At 35.4% G+C, this 15,261-nt stretch overlaps 1 protein-coding gene across 1 annotated transcript in view; it reads right to left on the reverse strand.

The window, feature by feature from the left end:
* Window positions 1–14,972, reverse strand: part of LOC105833530 (regulator of G-protein signaling 17) — a 53,815-nt gene extending 38,843 nt beyond the window's left edge. Inside the window, exons 1-2 of the mRNA XM_036292689.1 lie at window positions 13,888–14,972; window positions 13,552–13,591 (exon numbers count right to left, since the gene is read on the reverse strand). The gene's annotated coding sequence lies outside the window, so the exon portion shown is untranslated. The remainder of the gene's footprint in view (window positions 1–13,551; window positions 13,592–13,887) is intronic.
* Window positions 14,973–15,261: the final 289 nt, after the last annotated feature.

The raw sequence follows: 15,261 nt of genomic DNA on the forward strand, positions 1-15,261 counted from the left end.
AATTGTTTAAAAAATGTTTTAATTAATTATATCGCCGGAACTTTTTAGAAAATTATTGTACGCGTCCATATCTATATGGGAACTGCGTTAAAAGAAATAGAACTGTCGATATTCGACCAGCATCTCATGTCTAGATCTATAAATACAAGTTTTCCATCAAGATAGTTGTTGAAAAATACTTTCTAAATTTTTTAAATTAATTAATTTTGTCTATCTGAGATGCCAGTTACACCAAATCCACGTGCGCAGACGTATAAGCATATATACGTATGTTTTGTAACAAAAAATTTTTTTTTAATTAATTTAATCATCAGAACTATTGACAGGACGTCTTTAAACGATAGAACTCTATAGATTTAGTCTTCTCTGTGGTCGTATATTCGAAATACGGTGAGATGCTATTATGTGAGTTTGGAAGTTAGCATCTCATTTATAAAAATTTAATTAAAATACGTAATTCAACGGAACTATTGTTGAAACCTATCAAGAACTGTAGAACTATGCTGGATGCAAGTAATTCTGCAGTATTTTTATGAGATGCTAAACTTTGAGATGCTAACTTCACACACGTTGCAATAAGCCTTTTAAGTTGCAATGTATGAACCTTGCATATAATAATAAAGGCACCAGTCCTTCATTATTATACTATTATATTTATTATTATATTATTGTATATTATTATATATAAACTCTCTAAATTACAATCAGTGAAAAAAACTGACGTTCAGTTTTTTACTTATAATCATTCACTGATTATCAATTAAATAAATGTACTGATTTTTCAGTGGTAATACACTAGTTCTTGAGTCAAAATCACTGAAAAACAATTACTCACTGATTATTACAGTTATGTCACTACAAATTAGTGAATATACACTGATTGTCATTTAGAGAGTAAAGATCCTTATTTCGCTTTAGTTAATATCGCCGTGCTTCACTAATATTATCTAATTATCTAATCTTAATCTAAGGATTAATTTTATTAAATGAATATTCTTATTGATATAAGTAAAGATTCGCCATTAGAGAATATTGTACATATTTTTGAGTATAAAATAGATATAAATCAATGTTTGACTTTTCTTATCAAAAAGCAAACACCAAAGATTTACATCTTACATATAAGAAATACCATCTGTGTTATATTTTATTTGTTCGGAATATCAGACGATTAAATAGTTCGAATGCCAAATAAATATTCAAACTTTTCAAACTAAAGATATGTTCAAACTGTTTGAACTTTCTTCAGATCCAAAAGTTTGGAATTATTATAGTTTGAATTTAAGTTTTTTGACATATTGTGTTAATGACATTGAGAAACGTAACCAGGCAATAAGAGTAATCAAGTCATCCAATTATAATCGAAAACTTGAGTAGCAATGTACTCTCTCTAATTGTAATCAGTGTATTATCACTTATTTACAGTGATATATTTATAGCTGTGATAATTGCGATTAATGAGTATTCACTAAGTCTTTTAGTGATTTTTATTTCAGAATTATCATATAATGACCGAAAGCTCAAGTGTATTTATTTCTCTGATTGACAAGTTATATTAAAACGAGTAATTGACAAGTAATATTATAATTGAAAATCAGTGTATTTTCACTTATTTCACTGATTGTAATTTAGAGAGTAAGCAGTATCAAATTAAATATATAAATTTTCTTACTGCTAAATTTTTTCTATATATCTTTAATCTTAATGTAAAAAAGAAACGAATAACAAATTAATATTACAAGCTGTTCATTGCTTAAGTTTGAATTTCTGAAATATTCAAACTAATGCTCTTTTTTACTTCGAGCAAATCGAATATTATTAGAATTTTTTATTTGCGTCACAAATATTATTTAATTTACGTTGTAAAATTATTATCTATACTTGCATATCATTTTACTAGATTTGTTTTATGTATAATTTTTTTTATTAAATATAAATTGTACCGTACCATACGTAAGTTTTGTAGTCTTTGTTAAAAAAACCTGTTTTTTCTGGACCTAGTAAATTCCTTTAAATATTAACTTTATTTTATTATATACAAATATCTTTTAATCTACATATATATAAAATATATATTAATAAATATTAATCTATCATGAAAATTGTATAAGTACCTTTAAATTTTAATTAACCCCCACAGAGGATTAGTAATCAGTGGTGCATTAGTAAACTGCTCGGCATATAATTAATATCTTAGCTTGTTATTATCACGTGACAGGCTTGCAACTAGCTTAAAAGCACTACATAATTATCTCGGATAATTCCGGTAGCACGGCGATTGCGTTGAATTATTCTCATTGTGCGTGGTTTACAATTGCATAGATACAAGTGATATTGTCCTGCTATAGAGTATACTGTGTTTTTATGATGATACTAGGGATAAATAAAACGTCATACATGCCAGCCACACGACCATAACAGAAACAACAATTATCGGATCCCCTCTAGTATCCGTTCCGGAAATGATGGTAACCGTCTCTCGTTTCCTTCCTTCCTTCCTTCCTACCTTCGTGTGCCTCTATCTGCGCCTCGTGCGTGCAGAATCGATCGGCGATTAACGTCGACCGACCGAGCAAAAGGATTACGGTGTGTGATTGTTTTATTTATCACGCAAGGTATTTTTATCGTTCGCGCAACAGCAGGAAGCGGATGAAACGCGTCGGAGAAAAAAATAGATTCTTAGAGGGAAAAGGGAAGAGAAAAAGGGTATGAAGTATAGGTAGAAAAAAATATCGGAAATAATGAGGGATAATCTGTAGGTACCTAAGGGAACAAGGTGAATGAATGTTAATTATTCGCGTCTGGCGTGAAAAATAAAATTGTTCACTGGTCGGTCAATCGAGGTGTAAAATATCATTTTAAAATAATTGATTTACTTAAGTGTTAAAGCGTTTTAGCGGTTTTATAAAATCAAACATGAAAATTACACTTTTGCGCGGTGAGAAGAATTGGCAGGGAGGAAGTGGAAACATATGAGAGAGAATTGATAGCGAACGAGATAATAAAGAATGGCGATTCGTTTCAGAGATGTAATAACAGTAATTATGATCTCGCAGCGCTATTATCCCCCACATCCGTTTTCGAAGGGAACGTTTACGGGCGCGCGTGACTTTACTTTCTCTCCTTTTATTACGAATCGATTCATATGAATTCCCTTAAATCAGCGTACGTGTCGGGATAAGTCTCTCTGCATGTTGGGTACATCGATAGAACGTGATATTGGGATCAAAGAGAGTCTTTACTGAAGCAAACTATTTCTCGCAGCTATCCGAGAGATAAAAATAATGATAATACCTGATTTTTTTATCGAAATAAAATCTTACACAGAAGAAAGTGTTTTGCTGAAGTTTTATTTAAAAGTTTAGTTTGATATACAGATCTAAAATAATTTTATCGAATCATAAAAATAATTATGTAGGTCGCTGTATAATAATAACACTGCAAAAAGTTTTAATGTTTTAACAATCACAACTTGACTTCAGCGTCCTACATAATTTATTATTTTAAAAGTAACCAACAAAATAATATTTTCGATATCTGTATCTAGCTAAAGCTAAATTTTTAGATATTGCAGCAGAACGGCCTTCCTTTCCTTCGTGTATATACAGTATTTTATTTTTAATTATCCACTTTAAATATCTCAAAAAAGAAACTTTTAAAAATAAATTTACTTTTGAATAAGTAAATAAGTTTCTTTCGAGATATTTAAAGTAAGCAATTAAAATGGAACATTCTATATATACAAGATTTACATATACATATGTAAAATTCGTTATTCACCCATGTTTGTGTTCAACACATTTACATTATATTTCAATGATGTTTAACAGGCGAATGACTAATGTTTAGTCGTTCATGACTCGCATCTACATTACGTTAATCAAAGCATTGATATTCGTTCAAAGTGGGAAAGCTATATAGTGAACTCCAATTTAAATCACGCTTGAAATTGGCTACATTCCCAGCTGCTTTCTCCGTCGAACGGTATTTTCGCTATCATTGGCGTTTACGGGTCGTCCGGCGCGTTTGTCAAAACAGGAACGCGGACTCCCGAGAGCTATCAGCGACTTCCCTACGTGCGAGGGGTGCGAAACCAAATGTCGATTAACGGACGAGTTAAAAAGATTATCGTGCCGGTCCCGTCGGTTAACTGAGTGCAGGTAGAGTAATGCGAGAAACCGAGCACGTCATCTAAACGCTCGCCCACCCAGAAAATTACGGCGCCGTCGTGCTAGTCGTCTTCGTCGTTCGTTCGCTCGCCCGCTCGCTGGTTCGTCGGTTCATTCGTTCTTTCGCTCAGTTCGCCCGTCCGTTCATTCGTTCGTTCATTTGTCCGCAACCTGGATTTATTCCGCGCAATTACAACGATAAGGGTCCACTTTAATAATCGTTCGTTAATCGTCATTCGCCCGTTCCCGTCATCCTAGCTTCCAGCCACATACGTAGCAGCGGGAAATGGAGAACATCCTGCCTCAACGTACATCACCGACCGTTGGGGAAATGCATTAGGGATCCCACGTTCGGTTAACGCAATTTAAATTTGCAACAACGTACGGTATCATCTTTAAGTAACTACACAGAGAGAAAGATTTCTTTAGATTTAATAAACAGTTTTGTCCGACTATTCTAAAGCATATATCTCTTTGGTTTTAATAAATTTCAAACAGATTTCTTTAAATTTAATAAAATTTATTAGAAACAAAGAAATATATATGCTTTGAAATAGTCGAACAAAATGGTTCATCAAATTTAAAGAAATCTTTCTCTCTGTGTAAAACTGCTTTTCAAAATTAATGTCAGTCGTATATAGAAATCTCAATAAATGAAACTGTAATATCAAATATATCGCACAGCACGTATCTAAAAGTAGGATGTTTCCTTAAATATATAATATAATTGATATTGATGTTTCCTCATCTTTTATGTAACTGTTAAAGCAAAATTAATGGGTAAATTTAGTGTAACAGCAGTGTGCAGTACACTTTTTGGGAGATCGAAAATGATAAATCTAAATTTAAGTTTCCAAACTCTTCAGGATTATTTTTCTGCAGTTCCTAAGAGACACTATCAAAGCATAGCGAAACCTTCTGTTAAAAATATTTAATATTTATTTTCGAAATAAATTGAAAGCAAATATAATTCAAATAATATGCGCTGCATGCATATGCAAAATTTGATTTCGGATTCACAGAGTTTACGTCAGTAGCAACATTCGCGAGCAAAAGCATTTACACAAAGCCTTCAAGGAAATATCGATCAAAGAAGTGATAATTAACACTGTATATAATACACAACTGCTTGTGGTTTGGCGTCTTAGAAAAGCTCTTTGGATATGACTCAGTAGCGTGGCATCTAGGCTGATCAAAGAACTAGAATAACATGCAATTCTCGTTATGCACATTAATCGGTGATATTAATCGAGATAACGTTTAATTATTAGAACGCGAGTGAAAAGTTCGAGTCTCCCTCGAAGGATATCTCTAGAGCTTATAATTTGGAACTTGTAACTTTTCTTTGGTCAGATTCGATTAAACCGTGAATCTTAATTGCTGTTCTTAATGAGCGGTATATGTATACACATTCCCGGTTACGATAACTTTGATTTCGTCGTTAATATTTCACGGTGTGCTATAATTAGCAATTAACGAAGTCGGGAATACTCACGGGAATGCTCCGATGCAAACGTATGGAACAAGAGACGTATCTCATGCTAGAGATTATTGATTTTAGGTTGTTACACGTATGCACAACACACACATACACGCAGCTCGAATTTGGGTCTTTACATTTAGTAAGCCGTTTAAGAGGGTTATGAATAAAATCAGTCTTACGGTATCTTTATGTTATAACATTCATAACCGAATTTACTACATCACAGTATATAGAAATAACAATAAAATTCTATAGCATCGTATTTATATAATATTGGAAATTTATCTCTTTATTCGTGTGAATTTTAAATATCAAAATTTTCTCATATTATTGATCTGCAACTTGCATAACAAATGTAGGTGCAAGCACGGGCCGTTACAAAGATATCTCGTTCTTTTATCATTATGAAATATTTATAAGTGCAACATCAAATGCGCGATAAAAATCGGTGAACATTAAACAGATACTCCCTGCAACCACGACTCCCTTGTTCGAAAAGATCAAGACGGATGCATTAGCGAAACGGTTATGCGGTTGTTGCGAACGCGCTCGCATGGCAGCGCATGAGAGTGCGCGCGTGCCGTAACAGGTGAAGCGTAAACTTCGTACTTTGCACCTGGTAAATATTTGATGAAGTTGGCGTGCAGAGCATGGCAGGGCGGTTGATACGTGTACGGTACCGATACGCCAATCTCTCCCTCAAGTTCAGAAAGCAGACGCGAGGTAGTATAGCGTTTCTCGTGCTAGCAATCGGGCTAATCCAATTCGGCCGCGAAATCGGAATCAATGTCAAATACCCATAAAGCGACATAACAGTTTAGGATGATGCTGCGTTATCCGCGCGACAGTCGGAGGGAGATAGAGTTGTCCTGCCGAATCGCCGCGCTACACGTACACACATACACAGATATATACACGCATATACGGGGTGATATCCTAGGAAGAGGATCGATATTCGAAGCGCAGACTGCAGCTGCTCGAGCCGAAAAGCCTTGCCGATAATTGGACGCGTCGCTTTTCCCCGCGCGCGGAGAGCTTTCCTATGAATCGATATTATCTGTCTTATATATCTGGCGAAACGTCGAGTCATCCGGTACGGTCTGTCGGAGGGGTTTCATTTTACAATTTAAACCTCGAGACCTAGATATCTCTGTCTCTCGTTCGACTTTCGATTTTTAAAAACGATTTCAAGAAACATCCGTGTGGGAGAAGAGTCGGACGTAAAGAGCATTCACGACGCGCTAGATGCTTTTTATGCCCGCATCATCGCCCGTGGTAACCGCCCGCCTTGGGATTTCGGGCGTTAGCCAAAGCACAATCTTTACGATCTACTTGTTTTCTCGACCCGGGGGAAGTGCGGGTGGCGAAAGGAGAGCTAATAAGAAACTTGCGTTTTCTTTGCGCCTCTGGGTGCTCTCTCCCCTCTCTTTTTCCCTCCCGTCCGCTGCTTTTCTTTCATCAAATTTCGCTCAAGCGTCTCCACCGAAGGAACTTGCGAAGTAGCCGAGATAGTATGTTTGTTTCTCCACAACGGGAATTCCCGACATTTTCCCTCTATCTCACCGCGTAACTAAGACCAGTCGCGACCATTCTTCGCCTCGGCCGATTTAATTTCGGAAACATCTAATTCGCACACTGACTACGGCTTCGTCCGCTTCTCCTCTGAACAATGGACGATTCAGTCGAGAAGAAAGCGTACTAACTAACTAATGTACAAAGCTCCGCCGTCGATCGCCTAGCTCGGAGAAACGCTCCGAAGATCGTCGAGCGCAAGGCGGGGAAGAGATGCCCGTTTTGAATCATGCAAACTTACAGACGTCCTTAATTATTTTCACGACTTTCCTGGAACGTTCGCTCTCTTCAGTCGGTCGCCGGGCCCGTTACAATCGGGCTTTACATAGCTTTGCGTCTCTCGAGCTATGACTTCACCGAGCTCACCGAGATGGAAACATAAAATTGTCTTCGCGACTGAGATAGGAATAACGAGGTAAAAAGTACAAACTCCGTCGTTTTCCGCTCTGTCGACTGGAAACGCGTGCATAAGTGTTAGTCATAAAATATTTGTTTAAATTGAATACACAGCCATGGCTATCCATCAAACGCTTTTCCTCTTATTATCGAGGGATAAAATATTCATCTTAAGCTTTGACACATAAAAGTGCTCGAACGAAGAGCACAGAGTTATCGATCACGAGTTCATAAGGTTTTATTATTCTAACGTTCTGCTGTCGTTATATCATGGCTATAATAACGCTCGCGGTAATTAAAATAAAGTAGATAAGGTGAGCTTAACGTATATGCCTTGATAAGACGACGAAGTGATGCGCCGTTCCCTGCATTACTGAAAGTGCACTAGTCGAGTTTCAAGTAATTTCGTCAGTGTCAAGTAATTTCGAGAAAAATGGCATCTTTTCCGCGATTGGAATAATCTCACGGGTTATCCTATATCGCGGGGATAGAATAGCGCACCGAGCGAGATGGATCAGAGCGTAATCCAGATCCACTCGAGAAGTGAATACTGAATACATTACAGATCTAATGCAGTTCGCACATAAATTAACATACATCGTTGAGAAATCGCCGCGCAGCGAAATCTTCTTAAAGTTTCAATGGGCCGCGAAAACTTTTCGACGAAATGAAAATTTGCCAGAACTTTTCTTCGAGTAGGCGAATCGGTCGTCATATCTATATCAGTACCAGCGACTTCAGTTCTTCACGTTAAATTCAATGTTACCAAGGTATTGAAAGTAATGAGAACCCTGCATTAATTCTATAGATTTATCGAGAACTATTCCTTTATTTATCGTGCAAACGTTAGTTACATTTATTGGCTTGATTAATTCCTTACCTCTCTTTTTGAAAGAGAAAATTAGAAAGCAAAATTTTTATTAAACAATCGTTCTTTAACTAATATTTATAAAAAGCTTTACTTGCAGATAAAAAATAAAATTGATTCAGACGTGAGGTAATATTAGAGAAATTTATCAGTACTATCGTAACAATGTGGAGATAATAAGCGGACCAATCATTTCAACAATCTATAACACAAATGCAGCACAGTTAGATGAAAAACGATCGTAATCAACGATAAGAAATCTACTGACCAAATTATTGATTGAACACAGAGAATTTCTTGAGACCGTAATGTTTCACTTTTCGCAACAGAAGTATGATTGCTTCCACTTCAATGAGTTATCAAAGAACGAACAATATGTTCGCGTTATAAAAAAAGACAATCTGTGAACCATTAATATAATAGGGACAATAAAAAACAACACAAAATATACAAAATTATTTTCCTTTTAAAAAATTGAGGTATCGATCTCTATATTCTTAGAATGTAGAATTTATGTGATTATTTCTGAATAAATCCTATTACCTAACAAACTTTATACTTTTTTGTGTATAATATTTTGTAAATATATCTTTAAATATATAAAAATATAAATTTTTGTTATCCTCCAATTAGCATAGGTAAAACTACGTTTATTCGAGTATTATTATATTTAATATTCAAAATTTCCATTCCTCTTAAATTAAAAATTAAGCATTTAATTTTGTGTTATATAAATAATGGTATTAAATAAATATAAATAATGGTGTTAAATAAAACATTGTATGAGCTAATTAATACAGTAACACACACATTGCAAAAGTGCATTATTAATTTAAAAAAATTTCTGAGAAATATTTGATTGATTTAATCAAAAATGGCAAAAATCTGATTGAGAGAATATCTATTATTCTTTATCGTTGCGTTTCCAAATTTCTGAAAGATTCCCCCTGGGACATTCTGTGGAGACGTGTCCCATGGAGATTCTCTTGCGATACGGAAATTCGGAAAAGACGAGACCGCGCAACTGAACACCCTGTAGATCCTCTGGATTCTTTGCCGTAGAATCACCAAGGGACCGCCGCGTCCTACACGAGCTTCTACCTCTTCTTCTCCAGCACGTTTCTGTTTACCATGGCGGGCACGTTGCTGTCCACCGGCGTCTGGTGTTTCCTGGTTAGGCTACCCATGATCCATCTGGCGCGCGGGCCCTCGAGGATCGTCGTCGTCCTCAGCGGTTACGTCTTTGCTGCCGGTGCGCTCACGTTGCCTGCCTCATGCATCCTGTATCGCGAGCATAACGTGACTCGGGGTCGCCGTACGTTACTTCCGGTAAGATTATTCACCCTAATTACAAATCGATGTAATTAAACGCACGCTGATACAATTAAACGATATCTTGTATTTCAAAGGACGCGATGCAGAAAGACCTCAATCCTTTTAAAGGGAAATAGCGATATTCAATTTGTGTTGTCCTTGTTATATTAGTTCACAAATCTTTTTTTTTATGATGCAAACATTTTTAAAACGTCCGATTCTTGGTTTATTGATGTGGTTAAAAATTCAGAAATGGCTATTGTCTCTTTGTTTTATATCGTAATATTCTCTTCGTTCACGTCTTTCCGTTGTGATAAATTTTCTTTAACCTAAATATTTATATACAGAAAAAAATGTAATATAGCCAATAACATATGTGACTGCGGGCTGCCAACTACATAAAATACTCAATACAATAATATTTGCTATTAATGCAAATACAATGTTGATACTGCAATAGCATATATTATTGTATTGAGTTTATCTGTAGTTGGCAGTCCGCAATAACATATCTTATTGAATATATTACTTTTTTTTTCAGTGTACACATAAAATTTAATTGTAATTCTGACGGTTGAAATTGAAATAACAATAAAAATTCGCGAATTCAAGATTAGACAGCCAAAATGAGGAATAAATAATGTTAATTTGTAAATTGAATTTTTCAACTTTGTTAAATCGTTGATTAATCAGGCAGCAAAACAGATTAAGATAAACGTATATACACAAGATAAAGCAAAAGCGAATTTTCTAGAGTTTTTCACTCTAATTACTGTCACAATATGCATAGATATACGTGACAAAATCAACGAGATATTCAGTCTTTTCGTTCAATAAAAGTTCGCCTTCTTCAAGAGTTCTTAGGCCCGACATTTATTGATCGAAGAGACTAAAACGGATGCTTCTGAGCGTGTGCTCACACGAGATGACGCGATCGACTTGAGATTTAAGAGAAAATCCTCGTAACCCGCTCGCCGCGTTACAGCTCGCAGCTGCGGGCGTAGATCGACTACTTAAATCTTCGCGGACGATTTCCCCATGATCTATGACGGACACGGTGTACCCAGCGACCATACCTGAATAAAATTCCCTTGACTTGGTCCCTATAACTTTCTGAAAGCTCAGTCGCTCGCCCTAGCAACTTTTCCCGCCCCCTCGTTCTTAACTCTTTGACTGACAAAAATAATCCATAGATGGTCAACAAACGAACCGTCGACCATCAAGAAGTAATTGACTGTACATTTTCTGTCGATAAATATCAACGCCATTAAACTTTTCTATTTTCCTCCTTTCAATTTTTAATGCAGACTTTTCGGTTGCGTACGTTTACATGTGTATCATAAACAAGATTTATCTGTGATATCGAATAATATCACTATTTTCTGCGATGTAATGTACGTAATATATCGAGTTTTCAAATATTTATTGCAGACAATAGCCAGTAAACGCCAATTAACAGTAACATAAGGTTAATATTACATATAATTCTCCATTCATCAACATAAGTGTATTATAGCATACATGCTGTACGTAACAATTGTTTGTTAATTGATATTCATGCTGGGTAGCAATAAGCATAACAAAAAGTAATGAGAATGATACAAGGTCAGTAAAATTCGATGAACAAATCGTTGAAATTACATTTCAGAAAATATTAAAATTAAGAATCATAAAATTGCATTTTAAATTAAACAAAATGGAGTATTTCTCATAAAAAGTAAGTGTAGAAAAGCAATGAAAGAATATCAGAGATGTATGTACTGTGTGTAATGTTGAGCGTGATAAATATGTCAGATATAATATATCATACAAATGGAGATAAATATATTATATTATAATAATAAACCGAAATCGAGGCTACGTAAATTGACTGTCTGCTACGGACGTGCGCTCGAAACTCTACAATGCTCGAAAATTGTTAGAACAAATATGATTTCCGAGACGATTGTTACTCTCACGAAAACAGAAACTTGAATTTAGTATTATCTTAACGTCGTCTCTCTCGAGAGAGAGATAGAGAGAAACACGTAAGAAATATAAGCACATCGAAACTAAAAACGCAGCGTCACTAAAATTCGAATAGATCCGTCTACAAATTAAACATATTCCAGAAATTGTTTGAATAATTTGAGAAACTTATGTGTATTTTTATTTACGAAATAACAACATTTAACACGTTGAAACAAATAAAATAATAATGAGACGTTTCCTACAAAACTCAAACAAATCCAAAAAAGTTAAACTTTTCAAAAAACAAAAAAACTATCTTTAAATCGTCTATTAAAAAAAATCTCTTTCAAAATCTATTTATTTAAAAAAATAGAAAAAATATCCGAATTTATTTGTGGTTAAGTTCTTGAGTAATTTTTATATTTATTATCTATTCATCCATGCAATAATTTCATATTTTCTTTTTATAATATTAATAATTATAAAAGGTAAAATAGAAAATAACATTTAAAATGTAAAGTAAAAATTTTTTCACTTTTTATTTCCAAATTTTATAAATTGCTTTTGATAAAAATATTATACTTTAATATTTTTTTAACTTTTTACATTTCTCTTTACACACATATGATAATTTTTTTCCAGAATAAAATACGTATATGAATAAATATTTAAATTTTACGATTAATATGTTGAGAAGTAATTTTTATAAAATAATAATAAAATTTGTAGAATCTGTGGTTTGAAATTCTTGCCGGAAATTTTACATTCACTATCATTTTTTATATATTCAGATATATTATTTCATATTTTTCGTTTAATTCTTGCCAGGACAAAATTGTTCACACAATTAAAAACGAATAATTTGACGCGTAACTCACATTTTTTAAAAATTAGATTTGGTTGGTTTTTATAAAAAATTTTTTAATGATAAAAAAACCTATTTCTATAAATCAATTAATTAATATGTAGTATTAAAAAATAGCAATATCAAAATACGTATAATATTTGTTTCTCTCTCTTCTACAAATAATTTTCTGAATATATTCATAATACAAAATAATTAGATTGCGCACATAAAATATCAAGTTTTAATAATATCATGCCGCTACAAAATAGATGAGAATAAATCTTATTAATTATTACATAATTTGCATGGACATAATATCGAACGCGAGAAAGAGGTTCTATCGAAATTCAATTATCGGGCTTTGTGAACTTGGCATCCGACTTCAATAAATTTTTTTTTCTTAATTTTTTTTCGAAAGATTTTCGTATGTAGTTGAATGTAGTAACATTTATTTTGTTTGTAGTAGCGTAGAAAAAAAATCAGAATTTAAAATAACGTCATCCTCCGACTTTGAAATAAATAAATTTTAACGACTGTTTCTTATAAAAAATTACTTGTAGTGGATTGTAGTACAATTATTTCCGTTTGTAATTAAACCGTTCACACGGTATAATTATTTAAATAATTTATAGATAGACAATTTTTTAATTTTAAAGATAGCTCAAATCCGCTTGCGGGACTCGATTCAGAATCGTTTGTAGTTAAACCGTTTGCGTGATATAATTGTAACAATTGGAAAAAAACGAGAATTTGTTACTTTTCATAATAACTAAAAATGAAAGCAAAATTATTACAGACAACTACAAACGATTCTGAATCAATCCCCGCAAGCTGTTTTAAGATTTCTTAAAAATTAACAAGTACCACTTATAAGACATTTGTTTATTTAATTGTCGGATGCCAAGTTCACAAAGCCCGGAAATGATTACGAAAAAAAGGGAATCTGACTTACCGACACCGATGCATAGCAGCGGAGTTGCGTGTATCACAAACTAAAAAATACAAATGTACTCTAATTAATTATTCAAGTATTCAAGCAGTTGGGCTTATTCAGCAAACAAAGTAAATTAGTTAGCGTTCAGTAATTTATTAATCTGATTAATTCTTGCCTTTAATTCTTCACTCGTTCTAGAAATTGGAGCTAATATAAAAATAAAAAATCATAATAAAGAATCACTGACCGCTCACTGATCTGCTGAACGCGCCCATTATTTATGTCAAAGAATAATTACCGTGCGTGTGCAACAATTGATTTTGGGGGCAAAAGATAAAATAATAAATTACTCACCTCAAAGTTGCTCCGCCGATGCCCGATGCCTCTCAGGCCGCCTCCTCCTCTCAGGTTAGAATTCCGCATTTGCACAAAATTCACTCGCGAAAACACAGTTAATTAATGACGATCGGGCGACACTTGACACGATATTCCGAGGTTAATTCGACTGCTTCGACGCGTCGTCGTCAACTCGTCACACATCCTTTATCGCGACACTCGACGACGAGAAAACAAACTCGAGGAAGACAGAAGGATCGCGACATACGCGACGTACAGTGGAATGACCGCGATGAGAAGGAGAGAAAAGAGAGGACTCTCGCGACTCCGAATTATGTTGCATCCGGGCACAGCTAGACTCGATGTACGACGAGCGTTTCGCTTTTTCCAATATGACGATTAATTCGAAGGAAACTGAGCTCTCATTGGATATCGCTGATCGCTCGCAGCGCATCGAGTCCAGCCTGCCCGGACGATAACAGGTTAGGTACGATGTACGCGATCCACGCACGTCGAACTCGTATCAAATTTTTTTATCCCGTATTAAAATCGAGATTGATTACACGATTACATTTATGCCAATTAACGACACATATTGATGATACGCGAGTACGATGTATTTTAATATTGAAAATGTGGAGTGTATTACGTAGTATTACTGCGTTTATTTATTCGCGAAAATAAGATACAACGATCGCGCACTTCCGGAAATGCGTTCGGGACGACTGCTCCTTTCCTCTCTCCCCTCCCCACCTTCCACAGCTTTCCCGCAAATTGCCGGCGTACGAAAACACTCCGTTGCACTTGCGATGTCTTTGCTACTAAATATGACACTTTTATACGATGTTTTATACGTTCGGTATCATAACGTTACTCACCGAAACGCAGTCGTTCTCTACATCGCATCGGGCAGTTATCAATTCACGGCAATTACCATCACTTTTACTCGATCTTCGCGAGAGAGACGAGAGTGTGTCGCGATACCGCGGTTACAGTACAGATACATTGAAACATGCACTACAGATACACTGAAACTTTGACGATTTTAATCCCCGCGACATTCGCGATTCGCCGGTATACGACGGGGATGATGCCGCACCGATACGCGTGTCCGGCGCGTCGCGTCCCCCGGCAAGGTTACCGCGCGGACGAACGATGAACGCTAATGGCGAGGAGCACGGCGTAACTGAGGGGAGGGGATAGCCACCGGCACTCGCTGCCCGCTCTTCGGCCGGGCTCGGCCGCCGCTGCCGAGTCCAGCCGAGCGCCGAGTGCTCGCAGTACTGTTCGCTATCCCTACTTACGCCGCCGCCACAAGCCGGTACGCACTACCGCTCGTCTCTTCTGTCTTCCTCGAGTTTGTTTTCTCGTCGTCGAGCGTCGCGATAATGG

The sequence above is a fragment of the Monomorium pharaonis genome, chromosome 10 (genome assembly GCF_013373865.1).
Source record: "Monomorium pharaonis isolate MP-MQ-018 chromosome 10, ASM1337386v2, whole genome shotgun sequence".
Taxonomy (NCBI): Eukaryota; Metazoa; Arthropoda; class Insecta; order Hymenoptera; family Formicidae; genus Monomorium; species Monomorium pharaonis.